Source organism: Haliaeetus albicilla, chromosome 1 (genome assembly GCF_947461875.1).
Source record: "Haliaeetus albicilla chromosome 1, bHalAlb1.1, whole genome shotgun sequence".
NCBI lineage: Eukaryota > Metazoa > Chordata > Aves > Accipitriformes > Accipitridae > Haliaeetus > Haliaeetus albicilla.
Genome location: NC_091483.1, coordinates 73283033 through 73302625, shown reverse-complemented (window position 1 = coordinate 73302625; position 19593 = coordinate 73283033). Strand labels below are relative to the sequence as shown.

Below are 19593 nucleotides of genomic sequence, written 5' to 3'. Positions count from 1 at the left end.
TTTGTTTCTCTCTGGATCATATCCATGAGGAGATTTCATTCCAAAAAGAAATCAAGATTGCAACTGATGTCACCCATCAGATAAGACTGCACATGTAAAGTACTTACAAAAAAAAAAAAATCCCACAAGAACCTATCTCTGGAAAGTGTTTTTTTTTTTTAATTTATTTTTATATGGTAGGAGAAGGCTGCACGCACTGGCACCCGAGCTGCAAGCGTGCAGCCCCACCAAGGAATCTGTGCAGCCCACAGTGACGCCGGTCCCAGCAGACCCCTGCCAGCAGCTGCCACTGTCACTTGCCAGTTGCTTAAAGCTCTTTAAAGGTGACGTAACGTGGCAAAGAGATAACATGCAGCTCTTTCCTCTAGAGGCAGGCTTAAGTTAATATTTCCCCAAAAGCCAATCTTATAGATAAGGGCAGAAAAGTGGAAAAGCCCTTACTTTTCTCTCTGTTCGCCCATCTCCCTTTCCCAGCTGGGTAGAGAAGCTGGGGCCGGAGGCAACGTTCCAATTTTTCAATTTCTACAGCTTTCATCAGTCGCAATACATGAATACAATAGGTAATTTGGAAAATATTTATGATCCATTCCAGATCAGATCGATAATGCATGTCAACTTTTGTGTCCCCTGGTGACCTGAAAGCTCAGTTATTGGTGTGAAGATTATTTCAGTCCTGAGGCCTTGTACTGAGTGAGGCTTGTTTTCTGGGTACATTTGTCTAGATAAAGTGGACCTACTCCAAGCCACGCATAGCACTTCTGTTCAAAAGACATCAAAAACCCCAAGTTCATCTTAAGAAGAATCCAACCGAAGCGCACCACACGGGTTGTTCCCCAGTGCTCTGTGTGTGGCAGCATCAAGTTCCTATCTTCTTGTGTTTGTCATCAGGTTTTGATCATTTCATCGCTCCAGAAACCACCGGTTTAGTTTAATACTGGGGGAAAGAGCATCTGCATAACGAGAACCGTACAAATGAGACGTGGAGGAGACGGGTCACACCAGGGGGTGTCCACTGGGGACCAGCGCAGCACCAGCACAGGCTGGTTATGAAAAACTGCATGGCCGAACAAGCTTATTTCAGCTTTTGTGGTGTTTGAAGCCTTTTTTCCGACGTTTGGCCTTCGTTCCAGAGGTGGCCCACAGCGGGTTGTGCCTACACCTGTGGTGCACGTGGGTCGTTGCGGTCTTGTGGGTGAGGAGTGGGCGTTTGGCCACCATCGAGTTGAACGGGCCTGGTGTGAAGCAAAACGCAGACGGGTATTTCTTTGCAGGAAATCCTCAATATTGTACAATAACAGGCTTTAACTGGGCTTCAAACCACAGAAACGTATGTTTCAGAAGCTACATTTTGAAAAGCGTGCTCCAAAACTTGTTCAAGTTTATAGTTTATTTTAAGAAGTTCATGAGGGTTATTTTCGGAGCTGTCGACGTGAAGCCCCTGATGAAACGGCAGCCAGCCCTGAAGCCTACGGCCCCCGTAGGGAATGCCTGTCAAAATGCGCCGTGGCGGAGCGTCAGGGTAAGGCGCTGGCAAGTTAAATTTGTCTTACGCGTGCCCTGAGAGTCTCAAGAAACCAGAAGTGCTAATGCTAGGGATGCTGACTTATCAAAGGAGTGCAGCTACATGCAAGAGGATTAATTTTACTAATGCAGGCTTATAGTTTGGCAAGCTAATAAGGCTCAGTAACATCTGATGCAAATCCACAAAAGAGTTAAATTTAGTAGGTATTATATTGTGCCTTTAGTTTGAAATGGACATTATTCCTGTTTACGGCTTGGAATTCCTCATTTGTAGTGCTCATCATAACGTTTTAGAAGTTATTCTAAAATTGATTGCTTAAATGTTTTTGAGATGAGTAATTTTCAAATTCAAGACTACATACGCTCTTTGTCATGTATAGTCCCATTGAAGCATAAGGAACTATGTACTAATATAAGAAATAAAACTTCATGCTGCAGCTATTAAAGGCTGCCCCTTATCTAAGAAGAATCTTTTTTTGAAAAAGTTTACTTCAAATAAGAATATTTTAAATTTCAGACATTTTTATTGATAATATTACTCAGAGACCAATTCCAGATATAGCTTTAGTCAGCTTTCTCGTGCAGACATAGATACTAAAATGTTATTCCTTAAAGTTGAACCCCCAGACCTCCCTCATCTATGAGCTATTGTGCTGCAAATTATTAACGGAATACATTATTCTGGAAGTTCGCATCTGTTTTATGTCATTTAATGCAAACAAACTGTAGATAAAATATGCTAGGACATTAAATGTTTATTTGAGATAATAGTTCTGTTTATTCAGCTTGAGGAAACTAAAGGTGAAGTTAAGAGTACACTTAAAAAATGTAGGTAGGAAGCAAGAAAACAGGTTTTAATTAAGATTTAAAATAAAATCAATAAGCAAATAGTCCTAGAATAAAATTGTAAAAGATTGCTGTAGGTTGCTGCAGTGGTACATTAACATACTAAACTATTTGGAGTGTGACACATTTTCCACATTAGAATTAAACAAATAGCTGCTTAATGCGTTAAGTCATTTCAGTGACATCTGCTCTGTCAGTTGCCTATGGGCTGGAAAATTAAGCATTATGGCAAAAGATACGCGGATGGACCCAGCAGCTCAGGATTTGCTCCAAGTGGTGGATGGCTGGGGGCCAGTTTTGGGTCCCTTGGTACCAGTCCCATTGGGGAGGTGCTTTTGGCCCCTGCCTTGGTTTGGTAGGAGACGACCAGCTGCGGGCATTGTCGCCGCCATCCTATTTCCCCCACCACAGCAGTAAAATTGGTGAGTGGAATGAAGGGGCTGTTTCTGGTGTTTCCAAGAGGAATTTCACTTGCTGTGGGAATATTTTTTCTTTTTTTCCTCTAATATTTTTCCCTGTCACTGGGGCTGCACCGGTGAGTGGGACTGCCCTGCTTGCTTCGGCCGCTCCTCCCAACAGGCTGGGAAGGCAACTTCACGACAAAACTTGTGTGATTGGTTTTCTTGCTCCAAAGCAAGATATTGTAGTACATCTCTAGGACTTTCAATCTTATAATTTATTTTTTTTTAATTACTGTAGTATCATTAGTTTACTAGATAGTGTACAAGCAGAAGCAAAAACCTTATGCATATCCCTGAGATCTATCAATTAGGCCATGTACACACACAAGACAATTAAGGGAGAAATCACAAACAGTAGCATCTGTATTTATAAACCACAATACAATTTGGAGCCTCTTTTTTACCATTTGGATTTTGTTTATGTTGTTCACACAGGAAAGGGATGAGGAGACTTTAAAAAATGTTAAAAACCTTTAACCTTTTTTTGCAACTATGACAGCTAGAACCAAATTAAAATAATAGAAAAATAAAGAACAGATTGCTGCATAATCACTTATCTCCCAGTGATGGTACTTAATTTAAAACGTCAAGTATTTAAAGGCTGTGATAAAATGGTGAGACTTCACAGTACTTCTTACATTGCAGTCAAAATTCCCAGAACTCCCATGTCAAAGAGTCAGCTAAAATTCAAAATGTAGCCATATTAGCAGTGTTAATCACATTGCCTGTTCCTTAAATTGCAAGGAACCTGTGTAGGGTGTAGAGGCTGGAAACTGGATACCTGTGCAGTAATGCCTGTGACCTATAGGTTATGTGGTTAGGTGGGATTGGTATTTACTGTCACAACAAAATCCCAGCTTTGCAAATTGCCACTTCAAATGTGTGACTTCGTAAATCAGGTTGGTTTCTTTGTATGTTTGGTGTATGCATAGATTTAAAAAGACAGCTTGGCTTCTTCGTTTCACTGTGACTTTTTGGTGGTGGGATCACCAAGGTCATTGTATGTCTAATATTTGGTTTGTAGGAATATAATGAAATTCCTCCTGAATTCTCAGGGTCAGTCCTTGGGCCAGGCTGCTGCAGATCTGAAGGCAGGCAGTGTAAATGGAAATAGACATATTCGTTGTGATTGATAGCACTATGGGACAAGAAATTTATTCTGACATTTATATCTGGAAAAAAAAAAGTCATTCATTTAGCCATTTATAGATGAGTGTGCCTAAAATTAGCTTCTATTCTGTTAGAATCGAATAGTCTAAAGGTACACGTTCAGATCAGAAATGTTGACCCCCCAGGACATCCCAAGTTCCCTGTGGCAGATCTGGAGAGAAAAGTTTTGCTTGATTACTTATGGTATGTAGTATGATACTATGATGGAAGGTGGCCTTGTAAAAAAAACCTGGTTGGGCAAAGATGCTGCAAGTTAAAGGTGTTCAGCAGCACGCTTTTCGATAGATGCTAAATATGAGTTTGGAAGGCTGATTTTCATCCCCCTGCTTTAAAGCATGTGTCCTCCCTCGCTCGTGATGATGTTTGTGTGAGAGAGGGATTTTAGACAGAAGGTCTGTTTTGCCGTCATGCCAGGGTCCTGCCACTGGGATGAAGTGGAGCAGGTCCATGGACAGGCTGGCTGCCTGGATGTTCAGAGGCTGGGTGTACGAGAAGGGGCTGCAGGAGCCAGGCTTCTTCAGGAGGCTGAGGGAGAAAATCGCTGTCATCTTGTCCCTCCTGGGGGCTGTAGAGAAGATGGACCCAGACTCTTCTCAGAGGTGCAAGAGTCAACAAGGTGCAAGAGTCTCAAAGGGCAAGAGTCAACACCGTGACAGCTTGCGACACGGCAAGTTCTGGTTAGATAGAGGGGGAAACAAAACTCCCAAGAAGGTGGTAAAGCCTTGGAGCAGGTTGTCCAGGGAAGTGGTGGCCTTCCATCCTTGGGGTTTTTCAGGTCGGGATGGGACAAGTTCCTGAGCAACCTGATCTGGTGGCATCTGTGCTGAGCAGGAGGCTGGACTGGATGACCTCCAGAGGTGCCTTCCAACCTAAATTATTCTGTGGTTCTAAATATAGCCTGTGGGAGTGCTAAATTTGACTTTGGCATGATTAAAATTACATTTGAAGCTAGAGCAGGACAGACAAGCAATGCTTCTGGGACTCTCATGCAGCACTTCCAAAAAATACAGACACCTACATTTTCAATGGAAACTCGGTTATTCTGTAGCATTATGATATACCACAGTTACAGGACTGTTTCAAAATCATAGCTATGTCTCAGGGTGTACGTGATGCTTAGATGTACTTTGTAAGGGGTCAGATTTAATTCTCCAGGTCATATACTGAACAGCTGAATGGATTCAAGGCTTCTATTTCCCATTCTGTGACAGAAAATTAAAAGATCTAATCTCTTGTACAGCTGACCTGAGAATGAAGACAATACATTTCCAATATTCTGTAGGTTTTCGACATACCAGAGTAGCCAGCTTCTCATTTTTAGTTTCATGTCATTATTACAACTAGGCCAGTTTTAAGATAGTGTCTTGATTTAAAGTTGAATCTTGGGACCGTTATTTTCTTGTAGACTGAATGTAAAATATATAGTGAATTCCTAGTTAGGAGAGGTAGAATCTCATTACTATAAAACTGTCTCTAAAATGATTGTAGAAGATATTGAAGAAAATGAGCTTTTTTAAAGATTAGAGCAATTTGAAGTTTAAAAAAGCAAAATTTATTTTATTACATTTTCTAGTTATGTCCATACCTCATCATACAGCTAATAAATGGATTGATACATACCAGAGTTTAGGATTAGCATATAAGCATTAAAGCCTTTGAGTAGGTCTAAGTGTGTTTGAAAGGTTTCTGAGCAGTGCTTTAAGTAAAATAATTAAATCTTACTGTGTGAGTAGAAGAATACACTTTAAAGTGATTGTTATAATTCCACCTTTGTACAAATGTGATCTCACTGGTTGAAAAGGGAACTTACAGAATGAATGAAAAAGTCTGTCTCAGTAGCTTTCAGATTGATTATAATTAGTTTATTTTCTGCCTTTTCCCAGTTTCTGATAATTGTTAACAGACCAAATATAGAAGTGGAAAATCTGGCAGTCTGCTGGAGGATCCTTGGGGACTGCTCTTACAGTCCTACAGCATCGGGCACATAGGCTGCCTATCTGGAGGACAAAAAGACGGTGTACAGCAATTTTTCTTTACCCTTCCTTGCTGCTAAGTGGAACTCAGAATTGGAATTGGCTTAATCAATTTGTAAATAATTGTTGATTACATCTATATAGGTATAACCATGCTAGCCGACTGTCAGTAATTGGTCTGATGACGTGAATTAGATGATGGACTTGACCTGCAGTTAGAAAGAAAGTTAAATGGAGGCTTAAAAGAAGCAAATTATAAAGCACAGCAGAAAATGTTCTTGAGCTAGCGGTGCAGGGATTCTGCTGCTTTGTCAAGTGCCATACTGAATGGCACTGTATTAGTGGTGTATTTATTAATCAAGATAATAATATTACTATGTGTACAGAAAACCTCTATGACACCATCTTGACCAAAGAATATTTTATCAAAAAATCTTAGATTTTTAGATAATAGACAGTAATCATAGAATGACACAGTATTGCTCCTTTTTTCGCAAATGGTTAGCTAGCATTTTGGGCACTTTTTATTATTTTGGTTAAGAGGAAGAACTGACAATAAATGCAGGTATTCCTTGCAAAATTACCCTTTCTTAAGAAAAAGAACATGAAGATAGGCCATTTTTGTTGCGAATAGCAGGCCCAAAGAACAGGAGGCAATCTCCTGATTCAGAAACACCCCTTTCAGCTGTTTCTCCACTCCAGAGAACCTCTTGCTCTTCTCTTCCCTTCCCATTGGGATTAGTAATCAATGGAGTTTGCCTTTCCCCTGGTCCTTTGCTCTCCTCAGGACAGTACCTGTGTTTGCCAGCTGTTCTCAGGTGTTTATATGCAGAGGTTTTCTATTGTTTTACAAAACTTCCTCTAAAAGAGGCAGCTTTCTGTTTCTTTCTTTCTTTTTCATTTAATCTGTAAAGTTTTTATATGAGTCTACATTAAAGACACAGTTTGCGTGTATATTTACTATTTGGTTATGTCCTAAACTTGAGTAATCAGCATCTGGAAATAAGTTTGTAACATTGTGGGAATACTTGTTCAGAAAGAGACTTTCTTCTTCCACTGCCTAATTTTAAAGCTTAGAGATAAAAGATGTTTCATTTTTATTATACAATGCCACATATTGTTAATTCTTGCCCAAGAGCAGTGCTTAAACCCTTATATATAATAGCTTTGCTTGAATAAAATATATTAGCACATTGTTTCATACACAATGTTCTCGCTAAGTGATTTTGTTTGGAAATTACTAACACTCTTCTGATTAAACTTGCATTGCTATTGGCAGTAGCATTTCAGCAAACAAAAGCTGGCATCCTGTAGACATACAAAGTAATTATGATCCTTCCTCCAAAAAGTTTACAGTGTCACCTGCCAAAGGCATCAAGATAAATATCTATGAAGGTCTTTGACTCTATACATAGGAGTATTTCAGTTGACTTCAATACAGCTAATATTTTTCAGTCTTTGTTGATGTTCATATTAGTATACACTCTCCTAGTATGAGCATCCAAAATATGAAAGACTGTTAATGGATTCATGTCTGCAGAGGAAAATCAAAGAAAGAGGCTAGAAAAAAGACTAAATAGCCAATAATTGGGATAATTCACAATTAAAAGTTCATAATTATGTAGAAGTACTTGCAGGGGGCAAGTAGCACAAAAATGAAGAAAATGGTACAGTGCATTGCTGAAGTAAGGGATTGATACTTGATACTGAAGTGTTACTAGCCTCCCCAAATTTTTAGAAAATCTAACTTCCAAAACCCATTATATTTGTTTAAAATGATTATACACAATTTTCAAGTAATTTGGAGGGGGGGTGTGGAGAGCTATATTTTTCTTTTCCTAATGAAGGATAAGATTTTCACACATTTAGAGGGCTCCCACACCGGAGTCACAAGAAGCTTTAATGAGGAGGATCAGGATAGCTGGCAGCTAAGTGACAGTGAGATCCAGGAGATTCGGACATGGTTTGCATAGAAAATAATGAAACTCACAATCCCAGCAAGAATTTTAAACAAGCACAGAAAACAGGGAGCAGTTGTGCACTTAGGTTTGGATTCCTTTCATCTGACTTCAGATCTGTCAACGTTAGGTGTCTGGCCTGAGCTAGTCCAACATGGAGTGGAAAGGAGGCACTTCCAGAGGACGTTCTGTGTCCAGCCATTCCGTGGTGGTGGTAGACTTCATGGTGGGAAGTTTCTCTCTCTTTTATGACAGTGGGAACCTACTTTAACTACTTTCCTAATTTCCAGATGCCTGGAGTTAGGTGAGATGTCTCCCACCCTAGCAAACAAGGGAAGGCTGAAGTTTTACCTGATCTCTGCATTTGTATAAAGCTCACATCTGAAGAACTGAAATCTCATTCCTTTGGTGATTACAATTGCCGTTGGAAAAGATGCCTTGTTAGTCTTCCTCATAGTGCTTTGGAAATATAAAGCTGTCTAAAAGCATTGTCGTTACGAAATCAGTGATGCAATGGATGGTGTTAAAGCCTGTCTGCCTCGAGTTGTCAGCGTGGTGTCAGACAGTGAAACTGTGACATGATGGGGGTCATCAAGCTGTATGGCTTGGGGCATAAGTGCGTGTCATTCCCATCTTCCAGACTGAAATTCAAACCAGACTTTTCAACTCTGTTTCAGCTCAGTGTTAGAAGAGAGACTAAAATTGAGATAGTGGTAGAATTTCTAATGCTTACTGATACAGGAAAGTATTACTAAGTAGAATAGCTTGAAGAGATGGGACTGATTTGTGACTGGCAGTATGAAAAATGTTGTTAGAATGACTGAGTCTGCAATCTAGGTCAAATTAAGGGTTTCTGCAAGTCACGGTGGCTAATTTAGAGATTTATGCTTTTGGCACCTAACATCTCACTGGCTTGTGTAAGCAAGTTGGTTAATCAGCACAGAGAAGCACTTCTAGAAGATGTCTCATTGTGCACAGCCCCAATGAGTTGTAGCTAAAATTATTACAAATGTAAGGATTGGATTGCATTAAGGAATTGCTCCTAGTTCTCTGCTTATTTAATGTGTTAGCCCTTACTGTGTCCTTCCTTTTTCTAGTTCTTATGTAAGAAACTGTATTGCTGAGATAATTCAATTGCATCCTATCATTTTTCATACCCTGAGGACCTCATCAGTCTTTTCACGGAGTTGGATATCATGCTTTGAATATGAAATTGATACTCACTTCTTCCAGCTTGATCAGATTAACTTTAGTAGACTATGTTTTTCTTAGGTAGCTTGCTCAGTGCTACGTTCATGTCCGTGTTTTAAGAGAGTACCCAGAAAAGCAAAATAACTTTTTGAAATTCAGGCCTGTTCCTACAGAAACACTATTAAAAACAAAAGGTTTTGAAGTACAGATACTGATAGTGCTTAGCAGTGCAGAAAAACGAGTCATACTAGAGCGGACGTTGATTTTATTCATTACAAAGCAGAATTGTCCTTTTTTAATTCAGTGAGAGCAGGGCTGTCACTCTAAATGATAGAGAGAAATGGGATGCCACAGAAAGGGTATTTACCATCTGAGTCAGCATTTACTTCATGACTATTTGGGCTGGGAGGAGAATTATCTTTGCTTATATTCATTTTTAGAAATAAACACTGGAAATGTGCTGGGGTAGCATGGATCTTTCTGTGTGTCGCATTGAACTAAAGTTGGGCTTTTCTCTCATTAAAACCAGTATTTTTCTGTGATACTTTGGGAGTAGAGCAGAGCCAGATTGTGCCCTGATGCTCCTTTGGTATATGGTCTGCGGTGGGGAAGAGGAAAAAGAGGTCCCGTGTTCTGCAGCCCTGCAAAACAGTAAGGGAGACTCCTGCTCCACGGGGAGCCCCAGGGCTGGTGGAAGGAACGCGTGAAGAGGCTGTGCGCCCGGGAGAAGGGAGATGTCCAGGGGGAGGATCGAAAGGGAAAGGAGTCATCAAGGTGGGTCAGGGAGGAGCATCTGGGGGAAAATGGAGAGAAATTAGGGATAAACAGGGCCGGTTGCAAGTAAGTTGGCTGCAAGGCAGTGTCCTTCTCTGGCCGAGCCCAGCACCCGATGGCCACAGCCTGTCCTGTCCTCTTCTTAAACGGTGTGTGGGTTTGGTGGTGGGGGGGGTGCTTATTGAGGACTGACACCCAGCCTCCTCGCTGGCTGCATGTGGGAGGCAACCCCGTGTCCTGTGGTGCCCCGGATTTGGCTATACTTAATTTATCTTGCTTCTACATAATGCCAACTGGTCGAACAGCAGTCATCAATGCATAGATGTAAGTGGTCATCCCTTGTGGGCAAGCAGAAGGGAGCTTGAAGTGGTTAAGGAGGAACAACTGTGAATGCAAACAGCCCGAGCGCCACGTGTACAGCAAGAAGGGGATGCGGTAAAAGACGTGGTGACACGAGCTCAGTCCGTGGACCAGGACGGCTGTGTCAGTGATGGCCCAACAAACTGAGTCTTGCTTCAGCGGCATATAGGTCATGGAATAGGACCCTACGTAATTGTCGTCTTAGTAGGTTGTTACTAAAGCCTTGAATCAGTAGGATTATTGGCAATTGGAGCAGCTTGCAGCCAGATGAAACTCCCCGTTTCCTTCCCCTTGTGTGGAGGAGGAGTGACCTACATCTGCCTGGTGGGACGTGCCATGGGGCTGCCAACCTCCACGTCCCAGCAGCTCGCTAGGCTTTTCTGTGTTAGGGACAGAGATAAAGGCCTCTCTTGAGACAGAGGGGAATAAAGGTTTCTCTAATGCTCTTGCAAAGGTAGCTGGTGTTCACCTGGCCTTGGCTACAATTTTGGATTAATTGTATTTTTTGCATGGAATGTGAGGACTTACCAGGTTCAGTCCTGGTGAAGCTAAAAGCCAGTTTAGATTAAGCACATCAAAATGGTTTCTTTTGCTTTCTCTTGTCTTGACTTGAAAAGCATTCTTCGGTGCTTTCCTTCAACCGTATTTTACAGTTTCCCCCCTTGGTGAACAGAAACGAATTTCTGAATCACACTTTTCATCTTGCAGGGCTGCATTTATTCACAGAATCATATAACAACTCGGGTTGGAAGGGACCTCGAAAGATACCTGGTCCAACCTTTCGTGGGAAAGGGAGCCTACATGAGATCATGTAGCGCCCTTTCCAATCACATCTTGAAAACCTCCAGCAATGGAGACTCCAGCACAACCCTGGGCAGGTTGTTCCGGGGCATGATTGTTCTCGCTGTGAGACATTTCTTTCTTATGTCAAGATGAAGCCTCTCCCAGTGCAATTTGTACCCATTGTCCCTTGTCTTCTTCATGCGGCTCCTTGTGAAGAGAAAGTCTCCATCCTCTTTGTAGCAGCTCTTTAAATACCGTAGTACTGTGATGAGGTCCCCCCGAGCCTGCTCTTCGTCCTTCTTTTCCAGTGAGTTGTACTAAGTAAATGCAGGCAATGTGAAGACCGTGGCAACTCCTGTTTGTGCTCACCACAGCCTCACCCTGACACAGGACTGGGACCAGACCTTAGCCACCAGTTTCCCTCACCTCCTCTAAACTGAGGTCTTCACGCAAAAGCAACCTGGGTGCAGGGGCTGGATGGGGACTAGCGAGCTCCAGCATCCCCTGCCCCCAGACCGCAAATACCCCACTATTGTTCCTTCGGCACAATGAACATACTTTGTCTGTGTTTCAACCCTGTTGAAATCAGGGGAGTGAGGCTAACGTGGGATTTGGCATTGCATTTTCATCCGTCCTTTACTGTACTGCATTTCTGTACATCTGGGAAAAATGGTGTGTGGTATCTTTATTTTCTAAGTAAGACACAATTTTATCAGATGATGTTGCTTCTTCCCCTTCTGTCTGCAAAAGGCAAATATAAAGCTTCAGTCCAAAATACTCAATTTGACATAAAACTCATTTGCTGTCTGAATAAGGTGTCAGGTTGCAAATCAAGCAACCCAAAACTCGGTCAAAAAGTGTGTTGTATAGATAGCTCAAAAATGTATCTGTCGACAGTAGAACTGTTAGTTGCAGAACTGTGCAAGAAGTAGCACAGTGGCTGTAGGCTCCGGGGTTGAGTTTGTGTGAATGTAACACATTTCTCCTATGAATGCAGTGTTGAAAGATAATTAATTGCAGAAATTACATAGCCTGAATGTGAAAAGGGAGGCAACGTGCTGATGTATCTGATGGGGAGGAAGGACAATTAGGTTTGTACGTGTGTAACTGGATCGAAGAAGAAATTCTCATGCTGTGAGAACTTCACCAAAGTTAACTAATTTGCACCTGTGTAAGGTAGTGTGACTTTAGCGCCAGCACTTCAATAATGTCAATACCTATATATATTTGAAATAACTGTATGATTGCAATAAACCAGCAGCTAATCCCTTCTTAATGCCAAATTAAGCAGAGCAAATGAAACCAGGAGATCAGTTTTATATTGCAGAGTAATTATTTAAGACATTTTTATATGCTGCAGAATACAACATAAAAAGGAAAGAACCTTTTAAAAGGTCATTAAATTATTGTTTGTAATCCTTTTAGGAACACCATTTCATATAGCATTAGTGGAAAGTTAGTAAATTATAATTTAATTAATGATTGGGGGGTGATTCATTGTGGCTTGGCTAGCAAAATGAACTATTGTTTTCTACGTTATTTTATCTTGCTTTTGCTTTTTAGTGTTGCTAGAACAAGCAGACATTGTTATTATTATTCTGTTTGTACCGGGGAATGGAAAGAGAAATGAGCCATGGAAATTCCTTCTAAACTGTTTTTCCCCAGTTCCAAACATGTGCTCATTTCCGAGCCAGGGAGTGCGCTTGTTCCCCTCCTCCATTTGATGACACAGAGCAAATACCAGTGTGAAGAGTGTTGCCAAGCAGGGGTGCTGCCTGGTCGGTGCTACAGCCCTGGGGGGAGGAAGTAACACTGAAATACAAAATTCTGATTGAGGGTCATGGCCCTCTATAGCTTAATGCCCTAAAGATGAGGGGACTGGCAGGAATATGGCTTGAGTAACTGGTGGAGGTGCTAGAAGTGATTATCAGGCAGCCAGGGAGCTGCAGAGCAGGAATAAGACATAGAGTCCAGTGATTTTTTAATTGATTCTTAAAATTTCAGAGCTACTTATGCTGGAACTGAGCAATAAAGAATAGAAATTAATTTAGACATACTCCAAGAAAAAAAAAAATCCTTCACTTTGTTTCTCGGTATTAAAGTGAGCTTGGAGACATAATTTCATTTCAGATGTTACTGATGAGAAATTGTAACCTTAGGCAAACAGAGGAAAGGCTGAACTTCTGGTAGTGATGAGTCAATTGCTAAGATCAAAACTTGACTGAATTCAGATCCGAAATTAATGCTGTTACAAGTCTTCCACACAGATCAATAACAGTTTTACTGGTGGGCTTCACTGGGAACAGGGTGAAGTCCAACAGCATCACATTTCCAATGATGACTTCTTTTTTATCTTTTTTTTGCTTTCAAAACAGCACTCCACGTTGTTGACAAATTCCTCAGTGATCACCAACCAAAATGAATGTATTTAAGTAGGCTTTGGATCTGACCTGCTGCTTTGCAGCTGCAACCCTTTATAGAGAATGGGATTTGGAAAGCAGGCAGAAAAATGTTTTCTGGCATGGTCACCGTGGGCTAAATGCAAGGATTAAAGCGCTGGGAGTCGGGCACGTGCGCAGAGGGCGCGGAGAGCTGAAGATGAGGACGTGCCTGAAATCCCCGCTGCCCTCTGGGGCAGGTTTCTCCTTCAGGGCTTTACACTTGGGATTCACAGTCTGGGTCCTGAACGCAATTTCCTCTCCTCGCCTTTGTAAACCCGAGCAGAGCTGTCTGTGCAAAAGCTGGGGTTAGACTCGCAGCCACTTGAGCCCCTGAGTAAGTGGAGTTTGCGGCTGTGGTTCCCTGTTGGATCTGTTGGGGTTGAACTTTCCACTTTTTCAGATTGCCCTAATCTGGAGACTATAGTCAGCTTTTTGCAAAGAGTGGTTTCTGCATGTGCGTTTGGTCATGCGTGCCCGTCGTGGCACCCGCGCTCGGGGGGGGAAGTGTCTCTCCAGGTTTCCTCCAGCAAATGTGCCAAGGATCCGGAAAGGTCGCATTAGTCGTGTTTTCTTGGAAAACAAGAAAGGTAGCTCTTCAAATGGAAGATTCTCGGATCTGCTGGGTGACGCCGAGTAAAGCTCTCGGTACCCCACACTCGCACAAAGGATATAAGCTACAAACAAGCACATACAGCTGCTTTACCATCCTCTACATATGGAAAAGAGGGGGGATGCTGAAGGCACTTTCTTGGAGTCCTCCACGGACAGCTGGGAAATGGGAAGTGAAAAATCAGGTCCCTCTGCTTTTGGATGCACCGAGGAGCAGGTGTGAGAAGGGGGTTTTCAGCCTTGCAGCTTTGGACTTAACGTGTGTGGCATTTCAGGCACATGAGTCTTTCCTTAGACCTAGTCCCAGGCCTCTTAACTCTCAAAATCTTCCGTTTTTTCAGGGGGGTTGTGTGCATTCATTTCTTTTTCTTTATGAGACACCTCCAAAGTTAAATTTCTGGATTCTAATTAAAACACGAGAGGTTGAATCTTTTTTCTAAACAGCACCCAACTCACATTATCATTTAATGTATGATACCTAGCTGGTGATTGCAGAATTATGGCAATGTCTGTGCACGTTTTCAGAGGAGTGCAAAGCAGTGAAGATTCTTTAAGTCTATCCAATTACTTAGCTAATACTTCAGTTTATTCTCTATTTAAGCACTCACAATTTCCATTGATTAAAACTCCAGACAATTTAAATGGTAATTTTGTATGTAAAATAATGATAAATTAACATTTAGTGATCTCTTTCTCTCTTTGTGTGCATGTAGCATCAACCCACACAGAAAAATCCATCCTTAAAAACCTGCTCCATGCATTAATTTACTCCCAGAAGAAATACCCGAAAATGATCTTGGCGTCTTTGCAATGCCTGTCATCTTTCTTGCACCATTCACAATCCCCTAAATGTCAAATTCGTATTGTAGTTTAATTCCTCCTGTATTAAAGGATATAAATGAGCTTTTCTAAGTTTCATGCCTACTACGTGCAATTTTTGACCGCACCAACTGACATTTATTGCCTCGTTCTGCTTCTTTGATTTCCCTCCCATAAAATGCAGGGCTAGGATTCTAGGTTTTATTTCGGCAGTTGTTACAGTACTGTTTCTATTGCAGCTGGGATGCCTTCCCTTGATACAATACATCCCATTATCCTGTTCACTTTCCCAGCTTACCGCTGCGTATTCAGCAGACAGTTTAAGTTTCCCTCTTGCACTCTGAAGTCCTTTCTCCGGTTAGTCCCTTGTAGTGCCTGACCTTTTAGAAATTAATACCTTTTGTTGATTGCTTGCCTTATCCTTATTACGTGGCAGTTTTTTCTGCACTAAATGGTCGCCTATGACCTCTACTTAAGCAGATCTTTTCTTATCTGATATCTGCTCCATTTATTACTGGCCATCCCTATCGGTTTCATAAGGTCAGCAGATTCCCTGTGCGGCAGGTTCATTTCTGAAGGCGTGTGACTTGCAGTACCATGGCTGTGGCTCTCATCACCCCTTCGCTGCTAACCAGACCGTATCCCTTTACCCTCTGACCTGTGTCACGTTGCTTTCTGGATGTGCCAGTACTCTGTCACCTCCTTATGAGACAGGGGTGGGGTTTTTTTCAGTCCTCTAAGGATTTTCTTGCACCCTATTTATGGGTTTGGTAGACTACTTTTTCCCATTATAAAATCTCTGCTAAAGGCTTTGCAGGCTTTATGTTTGATTTCTGCTCACTATTTCATGTGTACAGTTTTCTGAAGAATACTGGATGGAGCTTTTATTCTAGCTGGGGGAGTAAAAGGGGATAACGCACCCTTCGGTCTGGGTCTAGGTCTGCTGTAGAGAGGTCCCCACTGGGAGAAAGGAACTGGGAGTGGGAGAAGTTCTGGTTTCATTCATCCAACTTGCTGGACAGCAGACAAGGGCTGTCATCACGAATTTCAGGGCTGAAGGAAGCTCTTTATTCTCAAGAGATAGCAGGGAGCAAAGAAAGACTCATGACCCAGTTACCTCTGGAGCGAGCACAGCTGCCTGCTCTCCGTTATGCAGAGCTCAGAGTGGATTCTCAGCCTGATCTCCCATTTTAAGTTTTCCTGCTTCATAAATATGCAGCGTTGTCGGTGTGTTATACTTCAGTGCCTTGTACTACAAGAGCCCACAAATTGTTGTTTTTCTCTGGCTTGCTTGTGCGTGTGTTTCAATTAAAGATGCCCATGTATACAGCTCAGTGCTGTGCAGGCGATGAGAAATGTTTTCTCAAGCGTTGACTTGAGAGTGGAGGTGTTCGAGAGCCAGAAGTTTAAATTCAGGCTATTTCTGAGCAGGACAGGTTTTGGTAGGGTGCAACGGGTCACCGAGGGCATGGGTGGGTGACTTGCAAGTCCATTCCCAGCAGGAATGGGATTGATGCAGGACAGGCTGGGCAGAAAGTTGGAAGACATGGGTTTAGTTGTAGAGACACCATTAATCCAACTCCATCTTGTTAAACCTTTACCCTTTTACTGTTCATTTTCACTTCTGCCATGGGTTTGTCCTCTTTATTTGGATCATAAGTGCTTGAGGGCAAGGACCATTCAGCAGTAGAGCCAGCTTTGAACACAACCACTAAGGAATATATCAGTTCAATTAATAAGTTATGACAGTTAAAAGGAAACAACTGTTTCTTAATTTTATTTTTGTCCTAGTGATAAAGCATTGCCAAAATCTGTCTCATTACGTACAGAGGCATACTTAATTTTACTGCATTTTTGTTTGTTTGGGATCATATTGTCCCTAATAGAGAATTCAAATAACCACTAGCCTGGATCGAAACCACTGTAAGGCAAAAAGAACATGAAGCAGCACTACAGCCAGTTTTTGCAACCTAGAAGGAAAGATACCTTAAAGCATACTGAGAAAAAAACTGTGAAATATGATGATTTCTTGTATTTTCCAGCATTTTCAAAGTAAAATTCATTAATTATAGATTGTTTATGAAAAGTAGATTTCTTAACCTGTATTGAGACTGGACTCTGTAGTTAAACAGACTTGCTGTTAAACAAGTCATTTATGCGGTTGGTTAGAAACTTAGTGAGCGACTTACAGTCCAGGGACATAGATTCATAAAATCATAGATGAGCCTGAGTTGGAAAGGGCTCATGAGGATCATTGAGTCCAACTCCTGACTCCACACAGGGCAACCTAAAATTTAAACCAATATGCAGATCCCAAGCGGCATAAGAGTTGCTGTATCTAAGCAGGTACATACACGTAGTATATTACAAATGCTCTAAATCTCAGGTGTTGTTTTAGCTCTGAATTTTAAAAAATTCTTGATTAGAAAGTACTTCATATTTTACAGTGAAGAAGAACATCTCCAGTCTTCCATATTTAATAAAATTAGTAATTCTTTCTAAACATTTTCAAAGACAGGCTATGGAGGAAGGTCAAAATGGGTCTAGCGAGGTGCTGTGAGCATAGAAGAACAGGGTTAGACTACATACTGTCACCTTCAGTTACTATTGACATTAACTTTTACTGGGAAGAGGGAAGTGAGTACAGTAAAAAAACCGAGTTCATTAGGAACGAATCTGAAATCTTTTAAAAATGCCCTTTCCAACCAATGGTACCATAAGCTGTAAAGAGTTTGCAGCCAACTAATCCATTTCAGAGTGGCCTAAATTCGTTGCTAAGCTGTCTGGCTGCTGTTTGCAAAGACATCAGTGAAGGCATTGACCTCGGTAATGTAACCTTGGTGGAAGGAAACCCGAAACAGAGGCTGGGCGAGCGCATTGCTGTGGCTACCAGGACTGCACTTGGAGGTTGTAAGAGGAGCCAAGCGCCTCGTCCATTTCTATAGCAAGGGCAGTGTACTGTTACTACCTTTAAAACAGAGGAGTTACAGGTGTTTGGCTTTGTGTTGATCTGGGAAATCGGGTTAAAGCCACACTGCTTTCTGGATCGTTTGCAGCGGGAGCGTCGGCAGGCGGTGGTCTGAGCTGTCTCGCCTGCGCTGCTGGCGCTGCCATCCCTTGTCCCGCTCCCTCAGATCAGCTCGTCACACTAACGAAGTGCAACGGGCTTGTGCTTTGTGCCCGTGAAGCCCACGAGTGGTGCTGGAGTTTCACAGAAACACCGTCAAAACCTTCTGAGCTCTTTGAGCGTGATTTCTCCTTTGCTGTAGCCGAGCGGTGAGACCACAGGGGAGGCTCAAGGATCACACCTAGACTTGTAAATACAAATTAGTACGCTATGTGACTGCATGATGAGCATATAAGGTCAAAATGTGAGTTTTATAACATATAGCCTTGAAAAGAGAAAGCCTGGTGAGCAGAGGGAAAGACTGTGTGAGAGTGAAACCGCTTTCACTTTTCCTGCCTATTAATTTACGTTCCTTCAGAGCATTGCTATTTAGCAAAGTGCCTTCTGTGCTTCTGCCAAGCTGAAGTAGCCGCTGGGAAAAACTAAGTAGGCCAAATCCTGCAAATATCTGGAGAGCTCAGCCAGGGTGGCTGATGATCCAAAAGAGTGCAGGGACAGATTTGGCCTCACACAGACAGCACAACAGTGTTGAACAAAGTAAAATATTGCCATAAGGTTTTAATGCCAAAAATCAGTTGCTGCAAGTTAGTGCATATATAAGGAAATTTAAAAAAAAAGGAATAATTCATAGTTTTGATTCAATGTGCGGAACCTGGGTTCTTCAGATCTGCTCTTTGGGTCTCAGGCCATGTCAGTTGGGGGCCATTTAAAGTTATGGACTATGTCTGGCATGGCCCAGGACAGTGGTGTACTGACCAGATAGATGTCTGAAGTCAGAGCTCCTCAGCTGTCGCCATAGAAATGCTCGTTCTGTTCCCAGTAGTCAATACTGGACAAACAAGGTTTTGTTTCATATCCATTACAAAATGTAAAGACATTTTCTGTAAGTAAAAAACCAAAGGGGAACATTCTGAAACTCGGGGGAGTTCTTGATTTCTGCTTTAGGTGGTGGGCATTTCTGTAAGATCTACAAACTATCAGCTCATGATGGCTTCTCATCATGAAATACTTTCAAACTTGATCATAATTGCATGTAGATGCTTTTGAAGCATAGATGCTTTTTGTTTTCAAAAAAAAATGAATAAAGAGCCTCCACCCCCTCTTTATATAGTTTTTATAACCATTCATCCATAGTGAGCTGATAAGAGTGTAAAAAAATTAGTAAGAACATCACTAAGCCATAAAACTTGCACTTTATTGTTCACAAATAAGGCCTTTTTTTCTTTTTTTTTTTTTTTTTTCAAACGAGGAAAAACAGTATTTCAAGTTTTAAACAACAGTTTGTCTTTTGATGGAGATTGGAAGGTATTGAACTTTCTGTGAAATGATTTGGCATCGACCGTTGAGGTCGATGGAGACTCACCCTTCAACACATGCAGATTGGATCAGTTCAATAGATCTTAAAATGATTCAGTGCAAACTATTCTTCAACCTGCGTAGCAGAGTGAACTTACTGTGCTTTTTTGTGCACAGCGCTGCACAAGCTGGGTTGCTTTCGCAGCCCTCCCTCAGCAGCATCGGAAGCAGCAGAGACCCGTTTTCACATTTATGCCCCTGACT

At 41.8% G+C, this 19593-nt stretch overlaps 1 protein-coding gene across 13 annotated transcripts in view; it reads left to right on the top strand.

Moving 5' to 3' along the window:
• The window catches only part of ABLIM2 (actin binding LIM protein family member 2), a 142507-nt gene that overhangs the window by 10730 nt on the left and 112184 nt on the right, over positions 1-19593 (top strand). The window lies entirely within an intron of this gene.